The sequence below is a fragment of the Lissotriton helveticus genome, chromosome 2_1 (genome assembly GCF_964261635.1).
Source record: "Lissotriton helveticus chromosome 2_1, aLisHel1.1, whole genome shotgun sequence".
Taxonomy (NCBI): Eukaryota; Metazoa; Chordata; class Amphibia; order Caudata; family Salamandridae; genus Lissotriton; species Lissotriton helveticus.
The window spans coordinates 1,226,281,199-1,226,304,353 of NC_136059.1; the positions used below are offsets into that span (position 1 = coordinate 1,226,281,199).

The window sequence follows — 23,155 nt, forward strand, 5'->3', positions numbered from 1 at the left end:
AACAGACGAAAACTAAAACAAGAAAAAATGAGCAGTTGCACAGTGGATCCAATTCCATGTATGTGGAGTTCTCAGCACTTAAAAACACCATATAGGGATGGGATCTCGATTGTAACAATAAATCACAAGATTTTCCAGGAATCCACTTGGAAACCTACACCTTGCACAGCTTTCCCTTCAGAATCTAGTGAATTCCCCAAATTACAAAATCTACACTCCGACATAGCTATAAATCTACAAGGGTAGATTTAAAAAAAAAATGTGAATCTGTCCCTTTGTGTCTGGAGTGTCACTTGTATTCTCATTTCAACATTCATCTGTTTTTACAACACCATCCTGCAAGAGGAGTCAAACTGCTTCTCCTTTCCTGCCTCTGATGCAAAGAACCCTCCTATGTTCATAATAGGGCATTATTTACCACATCCCTGGTTTACACATTGAGTTCTATGTCACCCTTGACATCTTTTGGCAGCCTCGAGCTTCCTCTGGACTGGAATTCTATCTTGGACCTCTTGATTGGTATTCGCGGCATCTATAGCGTTAACATGTTTAGGCAAATTCCCATTTTGCCCATTTGAGTGGAGTAGAAAATCAAGCCTTGCTGTGACTAACACAAAACCTCTGAATGCATCCAACTAAACTACCACCAGATAGCGAAGGACTTTTCGTATGACCCTCCTAGACTTTCCAGTGCCATGAAACCCTCATGAGTGCTGTACAGAAGGCTCATACCGGAACCAATCGAGAAGTATATTTTAATTAATGAGATGTGATCTATTTCAATCCATCCTTATGGTTTTCAACCTGCTTTAACACACGGGCAAAATTTATTTATGCCTCTTGAAGGTAGCTGTCCGCATTGAAGGGAAGATGGAGGGCTAATTTAGACTTAGGTGGAGAGGGTACTCCGTGGCTAAGAAGTGCCCTCTTTGCCTAACTGAAGGTACCACCACCTGATTTCCAGAAAGATAGACCTTAAGAAACTACTGTCTCCGCTGTTGACCTAGTCCTCGGACAGCCCTACTGAGTAAGTGCCATTGGAGGTTTTGCCATTTGACCAACCACCCCCCCCCCCTGATTAACAGTGGGCAGTCGAATGTCCAGTTTCCACTGCCCCTTCCCACCAGGTTAAGACCTACCTGGTACACGAGGCGGTAAAGGGCAGTGAAAACTGCAAAATGACCACCCACACAGTGGGAGACTACCCCCATGGTGTGGTAGTCATTGGTTTTTGTATCTTAAAAAGCAAAATCTGGCTTTGTGATTTTGGTTTTGAAAATACAAAGACATGCTAAAAGTTGAACAGACTGTACCGTCATTTTGATGGAGCAGTCCATCAAACTTTTTACACATTGACAGGCACTATCATGAAGCAGTTTCTGCCAATGTTAGGAGATGTCTGCTGGTCTGGCTGACATCTTTATATTTGGTGGACAAGTACCCTCTCTATGACAGGAAGTACTCCACCATAAAGACTGATTTACCTCCATCCGCCAAAGTATAAATCCGGTACTTAGGGACTTTTGGTGTGATAAATTACTCAAAACCTTTCTACACTTTGTTATTTTAAGTTTTGGACCACTATAAATACAGTTGCTAGAAGTTGCAGGAGCTCTGTGTCATTTGCAGCCTAGAGGACTGTGCATTATTTCTTACACTTTCTTATTCACAATGTCTGCAAAGTCTAAAATAGAGACTTAAAGTTAACAGACTTCCCACTTCCGCTCCTCAGGAAAACCAAGAAATATTATGGTGATAGCGCTGCTTGCCCTGTAACATCCCTCATTAGTGGTTTCCAGGAACCATAAAAAAAAATCATACGCACTTCTCCTTCATTTAATGCCTTCTTCTTTTCCCAAATTACTCAAGCAGCACTTCCTGGATGTCCTTTAGAGCAGTTTAGAATGTCTGCTGTGAGCGTCGTAGACCTCTGAACTTAGAGAGAGAAGACCCAACTTCCTGTCTCACAATATAATTAACAGGAAAGCACTGATGGTCTTCACTATTTTCCACTGGTAAATCCCTCACTTCTCTAAGATCTCTAAAAGATTTGTTAGTCTCATGATCAGGGAGAATTATCTGTACTACTCTGTTTTCACAGAATTGATCAACAATAATTTTCAATAAAGTCCTGATGTTAGATTACCCAAATGTTTCGACTCACACAGGCTTTTTCATATGGCAATGGTGCAGTTTCCTGAGCCTTTCACAACTGCTAGCCGAAGAAGTCTGATTGTAAAAGCTTATGCAGTCAAACCATCTGTGTATTTTATTTGCCATTCAGCTGATAAAAGATGTGACAACTTAAGAGTTTGAATAATTTAGACTAGTCTGACATTTTTTTTGCACCTATGTCATAGCAAATAAACCCACCCAGCACATGTCTCAGGAACTGGTGCCTGTTTATTATTTTGTGTGCCAAAAGTACTTATGAAGGGTAAAGGTGTCTCTTTTCTTGTCGTGCCATGATATTCAGAAACATGTCTTCATCTCGTCAGTCACAGTAAAACACAGCTCTTTACATCCCATAAGAACACTAAATGTCACTCTTTTGGATCTTGATGGGGTTTTGTTCCTTTCCTTTAATTACATACATTGGCAGTAATTTACAAACGTAGTTACACTTACTACCACAGTGGTACCAAGTGTACAAAAGGACACTTTTTGAGCTCAACTTCGTTATCCTGATTTGCAGATTAGACTTTGTGGAAATTTATTATAGTTCTGTGTATGTACAGTGGTGGAAAATCTAACAAAGTGTTAGAATTTCCACTATCTTGTATTCAAAGCTGGGGTTGAGAATGCCTACATTCCAGGTTCAGCCACTGTGAAGAGGTATGTAAGCACCTACACCTGTGCATTTATAAGCTCAGCTGAAAACCAGTAGTCCATACCATTTCAGTTTGATTAAGTAACTTGATCACGATTTTATTTAAAGGCAAGTGGTTTTTCCACATTGAAAAAGGGTTGTCATGTGGAGAAAAATAAAAGCATTGTTTACATTCTGCCTCTGTAAGTTAGTCTAAGGACATATTTGGTTCCACTTCCCAGATAGCAGTGGCTACCTTCATACTGGTGGCTCCCTAATACTGGGTTCCGTTGAAGTCATTGAGAATGATGATAACTCACAGAAGTATCTTTGGAGTAGTTGGTGTTTGAGGACATAATTGAATTATCTTCAGTTTGGGTTTATCTTTTTTTGCACTTCTCCTTGACTTGAGAAGGTAAACCACTTCTGCTTTATTGTATTCAGACTCCTGTCCAAGCTATTCAAATCCAAACTGAGCAGGTATTGACTATCTGAAGGCTATATCTTGTGCACAGTAAGTTATTAGTGCCCAAGGGAGCAGAAAAATTCCAAGTGACACCTTTCCTTGTTTGTGTTCTTTATCACCTGTTGTTGCAACAAACAGGGACAACCCTCTCTAACCATGTTCTTCTCTGCTTCACAAGAGCAAAGGCCACTAATGTGGCTTCTCATAAGTATGCCCTCGTCTTTTAGCTCTGTAGGTCTGCTTCTTATGCCAAGCCCAGCAAATACCGTAAGAAAGAAACTCTGAATGAAGACGCAGGAGCATAAGTTCCTTATGGATACTTCTAACTGCGGATTCCTCACCTTTAGAATCTTTTACAAGACATCGGACTGAAAAACAATTTGAATGTCAGTGAGGAAACTTTTTACATTTCCCTAGAAAAGGGATATACACTGTTGTGCTCAGCGCCTCATCAGGCGCAACATTATAAAACTATATACCATTTGTATCATACGCCTGCAAAGATAGCACAATGGGGGGGCACAACAGGAATTAGTTGCTTTAGGTGTGGAAGCTTGGATGCAGATCTGGTACATGTATTTGCAACGTGTCCTCATATACAGTTGCTTAAAAAAGATATCGAGGGTTTTATAAATAAGGTATTAGGAACTGAAACTCTCCTAACTCCTGCGATAATTCTACTGGGAGTGAAGGAGGATGAGGGGCAACTACAGGGAGGAGGAGAATTCTTATTTGTAGCTCTCTCAGTTATGAGACTGTGTATAGCATCTGCGTGGTTAGATCCCCTACCACCCTCATTTCATCACTGGCTGGCCAAACTATTAGCAGTGTATAATTTAGAGATTGAGATATATGCAAGGAAGGGGAAAAAAGGAAGGAAGCTGGGTAAACTAATTTGGGGTCCTATTACTCGATGGAAAGAAGGGGACTCTAATTGAACATCAAGAAATATAAATATTTAATGTGGGTCAGACTAGATATATATCTCAGAGACACGTTAGTATTAGATTCCTTACCTTAGAATATCCCCAGGCGTCAGACTGGATCCGGAATTTTTTGCGTAGCAGTACCCTTGCGCGTCGGTAGGCGTCGTCTGCGGCTCCGCGTCCGTCGTCGGCGTCGTGGGCGCCGTGATGACGTCGTCGGAGTACTTAGACGCCGCCTCCGCGTGCTGAGTTCTTAGACACAGCTTTTCCGCGCCAGAAACGCAGAGCCATGTTAAAAACCAACACTGGTGCCATTGAAACTAGGGCCCTGAAGGGGACAACCCTAACCCTAGATATTGGTTCGCAGAACGGGGAGGATGGGTGGGCCGGTAAGGAATCTAATACTAACTAATGTCTCTTACAGATATATCGTTACACAAGTAGTAACTTGTGCATCTGAAAGAGACATGATAGTATTAGATTCCTTACCTTAGAATCGATACCCCAGCAATACCAACCCCGGTGGTGGGTCTGCGAACCAATAATCACACCAGAAAGTCCTGGAGGACGGAACGGCCAAAGAAGCCATCCCTCCGGACTGGACTGTCCAGGCAGTAGTGTCTTGCAAACGTGTGCAGCGATGCCCACGTAGCTGCCTGACAGATGTCTTGTAAGGGCACACCCCTGCCCAGGGCAGTGGTAGTCGCCGTCGCTCGGGTAGAATGAGGCCGCAGTCCAACCGGGGGCTCCTTCCTAGCCAAGGAGTAGCATGCCTGGATACACAGGATGATCCACCGGGAGATGGTCCTCTTGTGCACCGCCTTCCCCTTCTTAGCGCCCACGTAACCAACAAAGAGTTGGTCATCCACCCGGAACTGGCGTGTGCGATCCAAGTAGAATGAGAGCGCACGTTTTGGGTACGCAAAAATTTGCGGATCCAGTCTGACGCCTGGGGATATTCTAAGGTAAGGAATCTAATACTAACTAATGTCTCTTACAGATATATCGTTACACAAGTAGTAACTTGTGCGCCAATACTCGATGTTTGTTGCAAATCTCCTGTATTTATTTGTTTAATTTTTTTTTTCTTTTTTTTTTTTTTTTATTGTCTGGTAAGAATTATTACTCAATACTGGCATAAGACGGTAAAAAATAGAGACTTTTTGTATTAGGAAAATTGGAACTACAATTGTTTTCCATTTTGATTGTACTGGTGCTTGTTTTTTTAACAAAGCAGACAAAGTGAAATATGTTGTATTTGTATTTAGTATTGTTGTAACAGGCTGCCGTGCCCTGCACGAAAAAGGGAAAAAATCTTTAATAAAAAAAACACATCGGACTGGATCCAGGAACTCAAAAGTATAACTCTGTGCAACGGTAGGTGGTATTGTGCAGCTCCGAGCTGACGTTCCATTCTGGAAGTGACAAACTGAGCCCCATATCAGCACCACCCATGCGCGCTGTTGTCAGTTCCTTTCTTTCTGCGCCTGCAGGTGTGGATCTGGAACTTCTCCTTGGTCTTTTAGACCTCTTTTTACCAAAATGTTGCCAGTGTGCAAGGGAAAATATCTCCCCCGGGTTCAAACTGTGCAGGGAGTTTTGCAACAAATGCATGTGTTGCATCCTCACAAAGTGTCTTTGGTGCCTGGGTCGAAACACTACTATAAAACCTTTGATAACTGCACCCTGATGAATCTGAAGGGCATACAGAATCATGAGGTGAAGCTCTATTGGCAAAAACAAAAAGACTCCCATGTCGTGACAAGTCGAAGTCGAAAGGAGGGTTCCATTCCCGCTCCTGAAATCATTCCTACAACAGATCCTTATTGAGGTCAAAGTCTTTGGATAAGTCCAACATAAAGCATAAGAAGTCAAAGTGGAATTTGGCCCCTTCTACCACTCTCTGTCTCCAGAGAGGGCACAAGAGCATCAAGGTGCCTCCAGGACGTGCTTCTGATCTTCATTAAAGCCAAACCAGAGTTTAGTCCTGCTACAACCAGAGTTTTTGGGTCTGTCTGCGAAATCGCAGCAAGTAGAGTCCTTCAGAGATGCCACTTCACATGTTTTCCCCTTTAGCAGTTACCTCTGGTGTGCCTTCGGGCCCCAAGGATCCTCTGGAGCCTTGAGGCAGGCATACTCTGGTAGGTTCACCCTTGGCGCTACCTCTGCCCCTCAATGCCGATTCACGTTCAGCACTTGCTCTGGTGCTAGCTTAGGTACGGGCTCCATCCTCTGTGTAGGTTCTCTTCACACTGATACTGATGGCGATGACGGTGGAGGAGGACTTGCAGCCTAATGTGCTGTCGGACTCCGAGCAGAATGCACCATGTCCTCGACTGAGGCCACGCCAGACTTTCACCAGGGTCAACCAACCGGTAATTCTTCTAATTCTGATACCTTGCTCTTACCACACATTTTCGGGCACAAACTTTGCATAGTCTTTTAGTCACGGACTCTGAAAACGACATCATAGATGATGGGCCTAATTTTATTCTCCAATATGATGAGGACAACTGATGGGAAGAACTGCAGGATGCTAGTGGCATGGATACATCTCCGGGCACTGGCATTGTTTCTCCTCCTAGCCCTAGGAAAGTGGCTCCTTTGTTGCAGTGCATAAGGTGGCAGAATTATTAGACTTGTAGCACCCAATTATGGAAGTTAGAAATAATGTTTTGACAGAGGTACTGCAGGCTTGGCAAGCACCTACAGAACCCCTATTACCATTTAATGAGACACTCTTGGGCAAAGCCATTTTCAGGACCACCAGTCAAAAAGCTGCCTGGTTCCTGCCATCAGTCCTCCATGGAGAGACTGCCTTTCTTATGAAACACCCTACGGAGAGAGTTTGGCGGTGCAGACGTCCAGCAGTAAGGTAAGTCCAAATGCCTTCACTGCCACCCACCTGATTGTGAGTCAATGGAGACCTAGCTAATTTTGTCTTCTTTGAGCTTTGCTTTGTGGTCTGTGAATTCCAGGAGTCTTATTGTCTGCTATTCCCATGCCCTTTGAGACATGTTGACACAAATTTTACCAGTAGTTTCAGATAACCTTCTGGCATGCCTTACTCCAGCTATCCAGAGTGGCCACGATGCAGCGAAATTCATAATCCGTTTAGGTCTAGACCCAGCAGACTCACCAGAATGAGTTCTAAGGGCTTCTCCACCGATGTCCAAGCATCCCAAATTGGTATGCCATTTGCAGGCTTTCACCTTTTTGGCAAAATGCAGATTCAGCATCAGAACATTTCAAAGAGAGCAGGATCACAGCATGTTGTTTGGGTCTATCTGCTGATTACCCCAGAACTTTTGCACCATAATGGTTATGATAGGTTTTTCAGTTTCACCAACACCAGACGCTTCCATCAACCCAGCTGGTCTTCCAGTATTCTTTTGGCTGAGGGCGTGTCGCACAAACACCGCGTCCAGGGCATCAGTGCCAACATGCAGCTTTGTCTCCTGCCCACCCATCTTCCACAGCTGCACAACCTCTTTACTGTTTCCTTGCTGGCACACAGCCACCCTGTTGGAGGCAGAAGGCGATATTTCCTACATGGGTTGGTAGACCATTACTTCAGATAAGGGGGCTGCACCCTTTGCTTTATTTCTACCCTGCTACACCTTCTACCACATAAAGAGCAACTGACAGGACAAAACAGTTTGTCAGCAGAAAATACAGCCTGGAGGGTCCATAGAAAGGGTTCTGGTCCCAGAAGGAGGAAATGAGTGTTACTCCGTTACCTCTTGTGACGAAGAAGGACTTGGGCTTTCCTCCTATTTTAGATCATAGCCTTTTCAACACCTCTCTGCTGAAGGACACATTCAAGATGGTTACGCTAGCCCAGGTCCTGTCTGTCCTAGACCCCGAAAACTGAATGTGCCGTTGGATCAGCAGGATGCTCGGGCCGGACTGGGAACCCAATGCAGCTGCTTGCTCTTCCCAGTAGGCCAGGAGCATTTTTCATCTGCAGTGTTCTCCTTTGGCCTCACCAGTGCCCCTTGGGTGTTCACAAAAGTGATTGTGGCACACCTTCAGAGGTCAGGGTACCTGTCTTCCTTTACCTCAGTGAAAGGCTGTTGGAGGTGGGCTTGCCCCTTGGCAGTAGTCCTCGACCTCCAGATGACAGCAAACCTCCTAACATTGTTGTGGTTCACTGTCATTGTGCCAAAGTCACACCTAACTCTTTTGCAGAGGCTCCCATTCGTCTGAGCCATTCTGTATATGGTACAGTTTTGAGACTTTCCTCTGGAGCGGAGAGTCCAGGATATTCAGACTGATCTTGAAGTTTCAGCTTCTGTCCTGGATCTCATTGAGGATGACTCTGAGGGTGCTGGGATTGTTGGCCTCCTGCATCCTTCTGGTGAAACATGCCAGATGGCATATGTGCGTTCTGCAGTAGGATTTCATGTCCCAGTGGGCACAGCAATTTGTTGTATTGTAGCCAGATTTCTGAGGAGACTGCAAAAGATCTGCAGTGGATGAGGGGGAGATCAGAGGCCTCTGGTCTCTGGCAGCAACTTGACTCCCCATGAATTATTTGGAGTTGTGGGAGAAAATCTTAGCATTGAAGGCCTTTCATTTTTTTCTGTAAAAGTTTTTATTGCATAATAAGGACCAATAATACAACTGTACATAAAATTAATACAGTGTAGCAAGATATTGGTCTTGTTCCAGCAGTATAGTGCTGGAGAGTCGGTAGTGAGTCCCAGACGAGGCATTCCAAATATAGGGATGGAGCTTGTAAACCAACTTGCCGGCAGGGACAGATGCGGTGAAAAGCGTGGGATAGGACCCGCCTGAAACAAACTACTAGGCGGTGTTACCATTAGAGAATTGAGGTTAAATCACATAATGCTGGGGTTGAATTTGCGGATGGAAGAGATTGGGACGTTCCATGGTCCAGTCCCTAGGGTCCATGGAGGCAGTGTTGCAGTTGGGAGAAGTGCCATAGTTGCCCAGGAGATAGGTGGAGCTCCTCCTATAGTTCATCAAATGACATTAAGTTGCCGTTTTGGATATTATCCTCTAGGGTCAATACCGCTGCCGTCTTCCAGTTTATCCATCTCTGAGGGGGTCCGCCCACCTGAATTGCTGCACTATTCCACAGAGGAGCCTGTTGATGGAGTCTGGCACGGCTCCCTATGAGTTTCTGGGTGTGGTTTCAGATCCTCTCCATCTTTCGCACAATAGAGTTTGTCAATAACAAAGAAGGCACTATGTGGCAGTAGAGGATGTCGAGGTCAGACCAGCTGCCCATCATGGCTTGTTCTAGGCGTTCCCAGAAAAGGGGGTGGGGTGTCCGTTACTCCTAGTCTTAAGTAGAGTACTTGTGCGAAGTGCAAGGGATGAGTTATGTACAGGGCACACCTAATCCCAGATTTCATGTGGGCCAACAGCTTGGAGCTGAAGGCCTTACTGCCCAACTTCAGAGGAAGGTTGGTGAAGTTGCTTGCGGGCAACACAACCATCATGTGGTAGTGCAACAGGCAGGGGGCTTGGTTCCTGTGCCAGAAGACTGTATGCCTCCAAGTAGCTTGATGTCAAAGGCATGTCGATGGTGGTGGACCAGTGGTGGTGGACCATCTGACTTGACCCCTAATTGCAAGGGTGAGCAACCTCAGCCACCAATGCTTAGCAGTGATAAATTGCAATGGGAGGTGGCTCAGGGTATCTTCCATCAGTGTGGAGACCTCAATCTTTTAAGCACTGCCAAGAATGTGTGATGTCAGAACTTTTGTATGTTGGAGTTTCCAAAGCGGCGCTCTCTCTGAGATGTGTTCCGTCTAGAGTGGGGCTCAGGACTCCTGTATGCATCTCGCCACTGCGACTCCTACCCTGAGTTTTGAAGAATTTAAAGAACGACTGTGCCCTCGTCATCCTAGTGGCACCAAATAGAGCCAGGAGAGGATGGTACCTGGAACTCCTGTAATGAGCATCTGGTCTCTGATCAGGCTGCCACTTCGGGAGGTTCTTCTGTCACTGCAGCAGAACAGGGTGCAACAATTGAGCCTGACAATTTACATTTCCATGCTTGGAGATCGAGCAGTGACAGTTGACCTCCTTCCTTCTGAGGTCGTTGATGTAATGGCGGCAATGCATCCCAACGACGCCAGTCATTGAGACAAGTTTGTGGTTTGAGGCAGCACCTGACAAATTGATCCACTACATGCCAAGTTGTTCGAAGTTTTGTTGTCTAATTTGTCCCTGATCCAGCAAGGATTTGCTTTGGACACTGTTAAGGACTATTTACTGGCTCCTCAGGCTTTTTTTGCGGTTGCGGGCTCAGCCTTCTTTGTTTCAATCTCACATAGTAATAAGGTCTTTGAAAGGTTTGTGTTAGAATTGGGGGTCTCTGGTTGGCGCAAGTATTCACTTGTGACAAGCAGGGACCCTCTCCTCTAAGTCAGGGCGAAGGATGACCCCTTAGAATTACCCTTGCTCACCCTCTAGGTGCGTGGCGTGAGCAGCCAAGGCTATTCTCCAGGCGTTCTGAGTTAAGCATTTGTAATAACACACACAGTAAATGTACCAATCCCCCCACAAATGGACACCAGGCTGTAGATATATAAAAATACGGTTCCTTTATATATAAAAATATATATGTTCGGGCAAGACTTATCACAAGACCAATATAACGATTTTTGTTAGGCCACAAGATAATAGAAAAATGGCAAGTGTTCTTTTGAAGTAATAGCTGCTTCCTTTTAGTCTCTTTTGCTTAAAATAGTTCTTTTTGTGGCAGTTCAGTTACTCTTTTAGAAAGGATAATTCCACAGTTCTTGTTATGCAATATTGGGGCCTCTTGCCCTGTTCCAGGAAGGTATGGCGCTCCCAAGCGCCTCTGTGGGCTTCGCAGCGCTCCTCTGTGCTCCACACGGAAGAAAATCCCCGGGCCCTACCAATGCTCCCGCATCTAGCGGTGCGGGTTGAATGGAGACCAGAGAGGGGCCTCGAGAAACCCTGGGCCTTTTCCGGAGGTGGGTGCTGAGCTGCGGAGCAGCAAGCAGGCGATAAGAGGAGCCTTGAGGAACCCCGGGCCTTATCCGGAGGGGGGGGGCTCTCGGCTGCAGTGAGGAGCAGGGAAGTGATGAGAGGAGCCCCTTGGGCCAAGGCACAGGGAAGGCCTTAGTACACAGTTACAGGCTGACGGGAAATAAGAATGGTGCGGGCCTCGAGCCCGTTATCGATTTCTTGGCGCACTGACCCCACGAGTCGGCAAATGTCCCTCGATGCAGGGGGACGGGTCAGGCTCTTGGTGCGCTTGGAAGCGCAGACGTACCTTGGGATCTGAAGAATGGCAGGATGCTTCCGAAGGCGGGGCGCGGCAAGGAGACCTCCAATACGGCCAGTAGAGGGGGCGAGTCCTTTGGGTATGTGGCGCGGCCTCTCCACAGGTCAGAGGGCACAGCGGGGCGGCCGGGTGCGATCACAACGCACGGGTGGCGGTCCAGGCTATGGATGTGCGCTCAGGAGACCAGGATTCCAACGGGAGGGGGCAGATGAACACTCCAAGTCCTTCAGTGGCAAACAGTGGCAGAGGAGCAGGTGGCCGGACCCGAGGGGCAGAGAGCGGCTCAGGCAGAGCGAGGCTCTCAACGGGTGAAAGGGTAGGCAAGCTCCCGAGTGACACAGTTCTAGAAGGGGGGCGAGGGGGGCGCAGTCTTGCCTCCAGCGGGAGGAAACACACGGCTCAATCACAGACGAGCCAAGGCACAGAGAACCCACTAGTCCTGGGGTTCAGGTCAGGGGGCAAGCTCAGTCAAGCCCTTGGAGAAAGTTTCAAGCACAAGTCAGCAATGTCTTTTCAATAAGTCTTCTCCTCTCCTTCCTCCGCAAGGCAAGCAGCAGGCCAGTCCTTTCAGCGTCTTCTTCTCCTTCTAGTTGGGCAGAGGTTCGTTGTGGGAAACAGGATTCTGATTTACAAGGAGCAGGGTTCCTACTTTTATACAGCATTTTCTTTGTTCTCACAGGCCAAGGGGGCCTTTGCATAACTCCTTTCAGTCTCTGAGTACTTTGTTGGGTGTACCCTGGCTTCTGCTTTCAGTGTGGGGGGCAGGCACATCAGACGCTCCACAGGAGGTGGAGCCAGCATTGTGTGGACAGGGGCAGCTAGGAGTACCTTGATGACAGTGCTTCGCCTTTCCTGGGCCAGGTGTCGTCTGAGTCATCGGTCACTCCCCAGGGGGCGGAGCCAGCATTGTGGTGGCAGAGCACAGCCCTATTCAGAGTCCTGGGGCACTCCTACCTCCCACTGAGATATAATCCTTGCATTCACCACCTGTCATCCCCCAGCCCTGTCACTCACATAACCCAGACAGTCAGATACACATCCAAGCAGAGGCGGGCTGAAATGGTTAGGCAAGCAAATGCTAACTTTCTAAAAGTAGCATTTGCAAACACAGGATATTAAAATAAACTTTACTAAAAGAAGTATTTTATTATTCTGAGTTCAGGCATACTAAACTTTATTTTCTACCATGTTCCCTGAGCCTGCTGGGATTATAGAGTGTAATAATTCCAGCAGCCCATCTTTGCCTAAGAGAACAGGTAGCCTTGCAATAGTGAAAAAAAACGAATTTGGCTGTAATTCACTATTAGGACATGCCACACACATCAGGCCATGTCCTACCTTACACTTACAATGCACCCTGCCCTTGGGCCTACCATAGGGGTGACTAATTTGAAGCAAAGGGAAGGTTTAGAGGCTGGCAAGTGTGTGCACTTGCCCAGCCAGCATGACCGTACCAGACTGCACGCAGGTTCTGCAATAGCAGACCCTGGACACATTTTAAAAGGCTGCTTCTGTGGGTGGCGCAACCAGCGCTGCAGGCCCACTAGCAGCATTGGCATTTACAAGCCCTGGCACTCCTGGTGCACTTTACTGGGGACTGACAGTAAATCCATTGAACCAATCATGGAAATTAATCACAGTTACATTTTGCACAGGAAGAGTATACGCACTTTAGCACTGGTCAGCAGTGGTAAAGTACCCAGAGTCATTAATCCAACAAAAACAGGTCAGAGAGAGTATTCGAGGAAGGTAAAAAGTTTAGGGATGACCCTGCCAAGAGGGCCAGGTCCAACACAACCCCCTTCCAGCCAAAACGCGGGGTAGACCAATCACCACTGTGATGGACTTACCGGCTTTGGGCGATAGAACATGGACCTGGCCCGCAACAGCAGGGGCACATTCCAGTTCTACGCCAATCTGAGCCTATTTCAAATCTTCTGTCCATACTCTCAGGGTCCATCCAGCTAATCCATGGGGCACCCTTCTCTTCCTCTGTAGACACCACTTGTGCAGCATCTAACCTTAACTTGCTCCCAGGTGTGTCCCAACAGACCGTCATCAAATCACAGTACCCACTGACAGTAGTCAGGGATGAGACCCAGGCCTCATGTCTCTCAGGGCTCTCAAAACTCTGTGGCCTCAGAGAGCGGGGGGCAGTAGCCCCAGGTGCTTGGCACCCTTTTTCCACTCTCCCTTCTGTCAGGTCAGATATGTCATCCTGGCACTGACCCACCAGCCCCAGGCCTGTACCTGGTGACTGGACCAAAGACTGGGGTGGGCTCTCCCATACCCGGTCCTCCTCCTTGGGGCTCTGTACCCTCCCACCTGGAGTGGTACCCCTTCCAGAATTGTCAGGGGACCTGTGGCAGGTGACTTGCACAATTCGCCCACCAGTTCAGGGATGCTATCCTGCAACTGGGGTGCCAGGTCAGGGGGGACACCCTGTACCTGGCCCTCTATCCCAGGGTCTAAACCCTCTAGTTGCACCGGGGTCAGAGGCGAGGACTCCCTCCCTCTGCACCCCCTTCCAGACGGTTGTACCCTCCCACCTGGAGTGGCACACCAAAAGGACAGACTGGTAGCAACACTGAGTTCGAGGCATGTGGGCTGCTAAATTCATATCTTATGCATAGATCGCCGCCTAGTGTTGGGTCCGGATGATTGCACTTTGTTGTCCTGGAAGAGTCTTCGAAGTATCACGAGATAGGTGGCACCTCCCCTGGACTACAGTGCGCATGGGCATCGACTCCATCCCCAGATTGTTTTTTTCCGCCATTGGGTTCGGATGTGGTTTCGACGTCTCCGTGTCGGAACCGTTCAACTTTCATCTTAAGGCCAAAAGGCCTTCGTTACCTGCGTCGGTATTGTTTGCGTACGGTCTCGATCGTCGTCCGACTCTCTGAGCCGGATATCTACGGAGTCAAGTAACTCCTCGGACTTCGAGGCCCTCTCGTCGCAGCGAGACCCGGCGAACTTACCATGGAGCGGAGCCCGTTCAAGTTCTGCCCCGTCTGTGGATCCAAATATCCACACATCGATGTGCATCCGGTCTGTAATAAATGCCTGTCGCCGGACCACAACGAAGAAAACTGCATGGCCTGCTCCAAGTTCAGGTCCAAGAAGACGCTCAAGCTTCGGCGCGCGGTGCGCCTTGAGGCCCAGCGAGCGACACCGGCACCCGACAACATATTCGACGACCCCGAGGAGGAAGGCGATAGCCATCATCTCCAGATTTCGCCACCGTCGACGGAGGTCCAGGCCGATCCAGAGGAATACATCGAAGGACAGGGCCCAGACCTTGAATACGTCGAGGAGGTAGGGGACGACGAAGAAGTTTATGGGGCCGTGGAAGATAGCTCAGAGGAGGAGCTATGCCCCGATGTCTACATTATTCAGGCTCAGGTCACGGGATCGCCACTCGGCCTTACCCACGACCCTGCACCGCTATCCCCGGCCCCGCCTTCTGGCCCGGCCACGGACACTCAAGCGGAGCCGCCATTGCCCGTATCGAAACCGAAAACGAAACCTTCGGATTCTACGGCACACAAGATGGCCGACGTCCAGTCGAAAACGAAACCGAAACCTACGGACTCAACAAAACACAAAATGGCCGACGTCCTACAAAAAATATCGAAACCTGCTCCTTCATCGACTCCGTCGCCCTCCGGCCCACAAAAGTCGAAGAAGGCTGTTGAGTCGACAGCGCCGCAGAAGGTGCACAAGGAACCCTCCTCCAAGAAGGCCGTCCATCAGACGTCGACCACGGTTGCTCCGGCGCGGACACCTAAACCTCTTGAGACGCCTTCGGGCGCTGCTACGGCGCCGTCCGGTAAACGCTCGGCCGACCCGAAGTCGACTAAAAGCCACGACCCAAAGGCCGCTGGCTCAACGCATCGGCACAAGGATGCCGGATCTGCTGCAACGGCGTCGGCGCCAAAGCCTTCAACGGAGCCGCAAAACATTGCAGCCGAAGATTCGTCGACGCAAATACCGTCGACAACAACCAACTCTGACGCCACCGAAGATCGGCCGTCGGTTACAAAACCCTCTACCTCCTTCACAAAGCAGGTTACCGACTCCCTTAAACGTATAAGGGAAAAGACTTTGTCGTCCACGGCTTCCACGCCATCGGCTCCAAAATCGGTGGACACACCTCCAAAGTCCTCCGGCAAGCTTCTTTACACTCTGCCACCGAAGGTGGCCCCAAAGGCCTTTGCAACCACGTTGGTGCCAAAACCGTCGGATCCGTCGACGCCAAAGAGCCTCTCGGATCAATATCGCGCCTCAGATGACCAATCTGAGCATTGCATCGATGCCCAAACAGGGATATTGACCCTTTATAAGAGGAAAATCACTTCCCAACCACTGGAATCCTATATTATTCCACTGAAGAAGAGGCCCGCACAGGACATTCCTTCACTTGTTGAGCCTATTCTGCCACCACCAAGAAGGAGTCCATCACCTTCCCCCAACCAATCAGGGGGTGAAGATGATGACCAACAGGACCAATACAGTTTCCCAGTTGGCAATGACCCTGATGTTCAGCAGGACTCATATGGCGACACTGGGGACCAAGGTGGACATCAGGTGGTGCAAGATCCACAAGGTTTTGGGACACGTACATCTCCAACAGAGGATTCTGCTGCATTTAATGCTTTACTCGAACGGGCAGCAGCAAATCATAATGTGGACATGCATGCTGACCCGGTAGAGGAAGACTTTTTATTTGACACTTTCTCCGTCTCAGAGAGAACAGTTAAAATCCTTCCTATGCTTAAAGGTGTCCTTAAACATGCCCCAGAAATCTTTAAGGAACCTACCAGGGCGAGGGTGGTGAACCCACGTATCGAGAAAAAATACAGGCCAGCACCTGGAGATCCTGCATATATTCGAGGACAGTTGCCTCTAGACTCGTTGGTGGTCTCCAATGCCCGCAAGAGGGCAAACTCCCAAACAACGGGTGAAGCTCCTCCCCCAGACAAGGAGTCGAAAGTGCTTGAGGCATCGGGCAAGAGGGTGGCGGCGCAGGCTGCCAATGTATGGCGTATTGCAAACACACAGGCACTATAGGCACGATACGATAGGGCGCATTACGACACACTAGAACAGCTCCTTCAACACCTACCTGATGAGTTTAAGGAAGCAGCCGAAATGCTCATACAAGAGGGAAAGCTTATCTCCAACGCTGCAATAAAGTGTGCACTTGATGTGGCAGATACAGCGGCTAGGGGGATTAACACTAGCGTCATGTTGAGGCGACAAGCTTGGCTTCGCATATCTGGATTTAAGCCTGACATCCAAACTACAATCCTCAACCAGCCCGTCAATCCTGACACACTGTTTGGTCCAGATGTAGACACCACCCTTGAAAAAATTAAAAAGGACAACGAGACTGCTAAGTCCATGGGGGCGCTTCAGTCGCAACAATTCAGGGGAAACACTTTTCGTCGCTCAGGAGCACGTGGTGTTACCAGAGGACAATTGGGTCAACAAACACAATACGCGGAGGGTGGTGCACAATCCTCGTACCCCAAGCAGGGTAGAGGGGGTTACAGAGGTAACAGTGCCAAAGGCAGAGGCAGAGGGAACAACAACTCCCGTTCCTCTGCCGCCAACAAACAGTGACTCTCTGTCACTGCCCCCCGACCATACAACACCGGTCGGGGGGAGACTCCAGCAGTTCCTGCCAGTCTGGACGTCCATCACCACAGACAGGTGGGTGAGAAAACTTATCCAGTCCGGTTACTGTTTGGAGTTAACATCCACTCCTCCCAACATTCCCCCAAGACACCGTCCTATGTCGGCAGAGCACTTGCACTTATTGCAGCAGGAAGTACTGGTGATGCTGCAAAAAGGCGCAATCGAGCTCGTGCCAGTGGAAGAGGAAGGAACAGGGGTCTATTCCCTGTACTTCCTCATCCCAAAGAAGGACGGATCCCTCAGACCTATTCTGGATCTACGCCCCCTCAACATGTACATACTGTCAGAACACTTTCACATGCTGACACTGCAACAAATCCTTCCCCTGCTCAATCAAGGGGACTTCCTAGCAACCTTGGACCTCAAGGATGCTTATTTCCACATCCCACTCCACCCATCCCACAGAAAATACCTCAGGTTTACCATTCTAAACAGGCACTATCAGTTCAAAGTCCTACCCTTCGGGGTGACTACTGCCCCCAAAGTGTTTACAAAGTGTCTGGCGACAGTGGCGGCGCACCTCAGGAGACAGAACATACATGTCTACCCGTACCTAGACGACTGGCTTGTTCAAGCAAAGTCGGAACAACAGTGCGCCGCGGACATGTCCCACACTATTCAACTCCTTCACAGCCTGGGGTTCTCGCTAAACTACCCGAAGTCGCACCTTCAACCAGCCCATGTGCGGCAGTATCTGGGCGCGACAATAAACACCCTGACTGCTATGGCTCAGCCAAACCCAGTCAGAATCAACAGCATTCAGTCGCTGTGCCAAAGGTTCAGACCACAACACTCCCTGCCAGCGAGAGTGTTCATGCAGTTGATCGGCATGATGGCCTCCTGCATCTTCATAGTCCCGCACGCGAGGTTGCACATGCGCCCGCTCCAAGAATGCTTGGCAAATCAGTGGACACAGGCTCGGGGACAGCTGACAGACCTAGTGTTGGTGACCGGTCGGGCATACAACTCTCTGCATTGGTGGAATCCACACAACCTTTGCAAGGGCCGACCGTTCCAAGAGCCAGTGCCACAGATAATCCTAACAACGGACGCATCTCTCCAAGGGTGGGGAGCTCATGTGCTCCACTACACTGTGCAGGGACTGTGGTCCACCCAGCAGCAGACGTTGCACATCAACTACCTGGAATTGATGGCAATCTTCATGGCGCTGAAGTCCTTCAAGGTACATTTGTGCAACAAAGTCGTGTTGATCCGGACGGACAACATGACCGCCATGTACTACATCCAAAAGCAGGGAGGTACGCACTCTCCACAGCTGTCTCATCTGGCTCAGAGCATGTGGAAGTGGGCCATTCAGAGGAACATCTTCCTCATGGCGGAACACCTCCCGGGCAAGGACAATCAGATGGCGGATCTGCTAAGCAGATACAGCCATCAAATGCACGAGTGGGAGATACATCCATCAGTACTCCACCCGTACTTCCAGCAGTGGGGTCATCCAGAGATAGACCTGTTTGCCACAAGGGAAAACGCAAAATGCCAAAGCTTTGCCGCCAGGTTCCCTCACCCGGAATCGCAAGGGAATGCGATATGGATGAACTGGTCAGGCAAATTTGCGTACGCTTTTCCCCCAGCGCCTCTCATTCCGCTGGTGGCAAGAAAGCTAAAGCAACACTCGATGACTCTCATCCTGGTTGCTCCAACATGGGCACGCCAACCATGGTACACCACGTTTCTAAAACTTTCCGTGGTGCCGCATCAAAGGCTGCATCTCACATCCCGGCTCTTGACGCAGAACCATGGCGACATTCAGCATCCAGATCCGCGACAGCTCAATCTGGCGATCTGGCTCCTGAAGTCTTAGAATTTGGCTACCTCAACCTGCCTCCGGAATGCATGGACATCATCCGGGAGGCACGTAAGCCCACTACCCGAGCTTGCTATGCAGCTAAATGGAAGTGGTTTGTCATATACTGTACAGACAACGATATCAACCCACTAGATGCATCCATTCCTAACATCCTCTGCTATTTGTTACATCTTTACAAATGCAATCTAGCGTACGCTTCCATTCGGATACATTTATCCGCCATAGCGGCTTATCTCCAGAATAGGCAACACCTCTCTGTTTTCAGGGTGCCTGCCATTAAAGCCTTCCTAGAAGGACTGAAGCGAGTCATTCCTCCAAGAACACCACCAGCTCCAGTGTGGAACCTCAATGTGGTCCTCACTAGGCTGATGGGCCCACCTTTTGAGCCACTGCACTCCTGCGAGATTCAGTTTCTCACATGGAAAGTGGCTTTTCTCATTGCTATCATATCGCTCAGACGTGTAAGTGAGCTGCAGGCGCTCACAATCCAAGAGCCATTCATACAGATACATTCCAACAGGGTAGTGCTCCGCACTAACCCCAAATTCCTTCCTAAAGTGGTGTCACAGTTTCATATCAACCAAACTATTGACCTGCCTGCATTCTTCCAAAACCCACAAACAGTAGCAGAAAGAATGCTTCATACATTAGACGTTAGAAGGGCGCTAATGTACTACATTGACAGAACACAACCCTTTAGAAAGACACAACAACTTTTTGTTGCCTTCTCAGCACAGCACAAAGGCAACCCCATTTCCAAAGCAGGAATAGCCAGATGGATTGTTAAGTGCATTCAAATCTGTTATCAAAAGGCTAAACGTACTTTAACAATACCCCCAAGGGCGCACTCCACACGCAAATTGGGGGCCTCCATGGCTTTCCTGGGGAACATTCCCTTAGAAGACATTTGTAGAGCAGCCACATGGTCTACACCACACACATTTACCAAACATTACTGTGTAGATGTGCATTCAAAACAGCAAGCAGCTGTAGGACAGGCTGTTCTCAAGACACTTTTTCAAGCTTCTGCAGCTGGCACGGGCAACCGCCGTTAATGGAGGGACTGCTATGTATTCTATGCATAAGATATGAATTTAGCAGCCCACATGCCTCAAACTGAATATGCTACTTACCAGTATGCATCTGTTCTTGGCATGTAGGGCTGCTAACATTCATATCGCCCGCCCTCCTCCCCGGTGCCCGTAGCGGCTGCAGATACTCTCTCTATATTCATCATTAGCATGGACATCCTTTACACTGTTTCACTCCATCTCTGCCACAATGGCTAAAAACAATCTGGGGATGGAGTCGATGCCCATGCGCACTGTAGTCCAGGGGAGGAGCCACCTATCTCGTGATACTTCGAAGACTCTTCCAGGACAACAATGTGCAATCATCCGGACCCAACACTAGGCGGCGATCTATGCATAAGATATGAATGTTAGCAGCCCTAAATGCCAAGAACAGATGCATACTGGTAAGTAGCATATTCATTACAGTGGTCCCACCCTCCAGGTCAGACAGCCTCTGAACCTGGCTTCCCAACTCAGGGACCCAACCCTGCAGTCGAACACTCACCTGGCGCACCAGGACTTCCTGGGGAGCACACATGAACCCCCTGAGGGTAACACCTACTTCCAGTGTTGTGTGACAGTCTGCCTGGCGCAGATCTCCCGTCCCCTGTCCATCTGACAGTGCGCAAAGATCCCCCAGGACAGAAGTGGTGTCACCATGGTCACTTCCTGGGGACACAGCCCTTCTAGCTGGCCCCTGACCCACTGGTTCTTCCACTGGGGACTCTTTCCCCCTCTCGCCCCTCCATCTGGACCTCTGCACCCTCACAACTGGAGCGGTACTGCCAGGCACCAGAACTACTGGAGCTCTGCTTACAGAGTCTCCACGTTCTCTAGCCACTGGGGGATCCCCCTCAGAGGGTGACTCATCCGGACAGCCTAGGCTCCCCACCTGATGTTCCCTTAAAGAACCATCCAGGCTCTGAGACTGAGGTTGGGCACTACCGGGACAAAACCCATTCTCACTCCTTCCCCTTAAGGACAGGACGTGAGGCCCTACACCCCTCTCACTACTACAGGACCTAGCTGGGCTACTCTGCGCCACTTCCACCACTCTGGGCTGGAAAATACCTGAGCCACTCCCCACAGGATCACACCCCAATGCCTCTCCAGACCCTCTGGAATCCACCAAAAGGTCTGCCTCCAATGTGAGCTCCCTGGGGTCAGACAACTCGCTCTCAAACAGGTGTTGGCATAGCTCTGGAAAACTGGGTCTTAAAATATGCTTTCCCACAATTGGATTACACAGCTCCCTAGCAGGGTTAACCAAACTATCTTTCACCTCTCCATCCAGTGCCTCACACACATACTCCACACCATTCTTCTGAGACTGGCCAGACAGTAGCGGACTGTCTCTGTCACACAACCCACACTCTTCTGGGCGGTCTTTACACTCACCCACCAAGACCTCAAACATGGGGGAATCCCTCCCACCACTAGGACCATGAACTCCTATGCCAGCCACCCTATTCCCTTCAGGGACGCTGCGCACTACTGGAGCTACCTCATGCCCTTGAACCTCCTGGTGTAAGTTAACCCCCTCCAAGTCAGGTGCCATATCTCTAGGTGGGCGCACTGTGCTGTCCGCACTAGATACCTGAATGTTGCTGCCACCAGCTGAGCTGGACTCCACCTCCAACTCCGCAAAGCTCAAACTGCGAGCTACACAAATCTCTGCATGTTGGGCTGAAGCCCTCCTGGCTTCAAGCTCCAAATCAAGTTCTCTCATTTTCAAGTAGTGATCTCTTTGGCGTTTTTGCGCCTCCATGGCTAATCTGTTTCTCCATTTCCATTTGTCCCTTTAATCTCGCAATCTCCATTTCATGTGCCCTGGTTGCTGCCCTGTCTGCCAACTCCTCTGGCGACAGGCATCTGGTTGCTGCCTTTTACATTCTCACTAAACCAGGCATGACGTTTTCAAAACCACATGGAGATCTCCCAGCAAAATTAAAAAAAACAATAAAATCTGTGGCTGCGTTATAGGTCTGCTCCCACTATGTGGTGATCAGCAATTCACTGTATGTCAACTACAAATGCAAATTCGCAAATCCTCACCGCTGCGTCCAATGTTAGAATTGGGGGTCTCTGGTTGGCGCAAGTATTCACTTGTGACAAGCAGGGACCCTCTCCTCTAAGTCAGGGCGAAGGATGACCCCTTAGAATTACCCTTGCTCACCCTCTAGGTGCGTGGCGTGAGCAGCCAAGGATATTCTCCAGGCGTTCTGAGTTAAGCATTTGTAATAACACACACAGTAAATGTACCAATCCTTCCCACAAATGGACACCAGGCTGTAGATATAAAAAAATACGGTTCCTTTATATATAAAAATATATATGTTCAGGCAAGACTTATCACAAGACCAATATAACTATTTTTGTTAGGCCACAAGATCATAGAAAAATGGCAAGTGTTCTTTTGAATTAATAGCTGCTTCCTTTTAGTCTCTTTTGCTTAAAATAGTTCTTTTTGTGGCAGTTCAGTTACTCTTTTAGAAAGGATAATGCCACAGTACTTGTTATGCAATATTGGGGCCTCTTGCCCCGTTCCTGGAAGGTATGGCGCTCCCAAGCGCCTCTGTGGGCTTCGCAGCGCTCCTCTATGCTACACACGGAAGAAAACCCTGGGCCCTACCAATGCTCACGCATCTAGCGGTGCGGGTTGAATGGAGACCAGAGAGGGGCCTCGAGGAATCCCGGGCCTTTTCCGGAGGGGGGGCTCTCGGCTGCAGTGAGGAGCAGGGAGGCGATGAGAGGAGCCTCTTGGGCCAAGGCACAGGGAAGGCCTTAGTACACAGTTACAGGCTGACGGGGAAATAAGAACGGTGCGGGCCCCGAGCCCGTTGTCGATTTCTTGGCGCACTGACCCCACGAGTCGGCAAATGTCCCTCGATGCAGGGGGACGGGTCAGGCTCTTGGTGCGCTTGGAAGCGCAGACGTACCTTGGGATCTGAAGAATGGCAGGATGCTTCCGAAGGCGGGGCGCGGCGCGGAGACCTCCAATACGGCCAGTAGAGGGGGCGAGTCCTTTGGGTATGCGGCGCGGCCTCTCCACAGGTCAG

The 23,155-nt window shown here is 49.1% G+C and overlaps 1 protein-coding gene across 2 annotated transcripts in view; it reads left to right on the forward strand.

Moving 5' to 3' along the window:
- HERC3 (HECT and RLD domain containing E3 ubiquitin protein ligase 3) overlaps window positions 1-23,155 on the forward strand; it is a 604,132-nt gene that overhangs the window by 328,384 nt on the left and 252,593 nt on the right. The window lies entirely within an intron of this gene.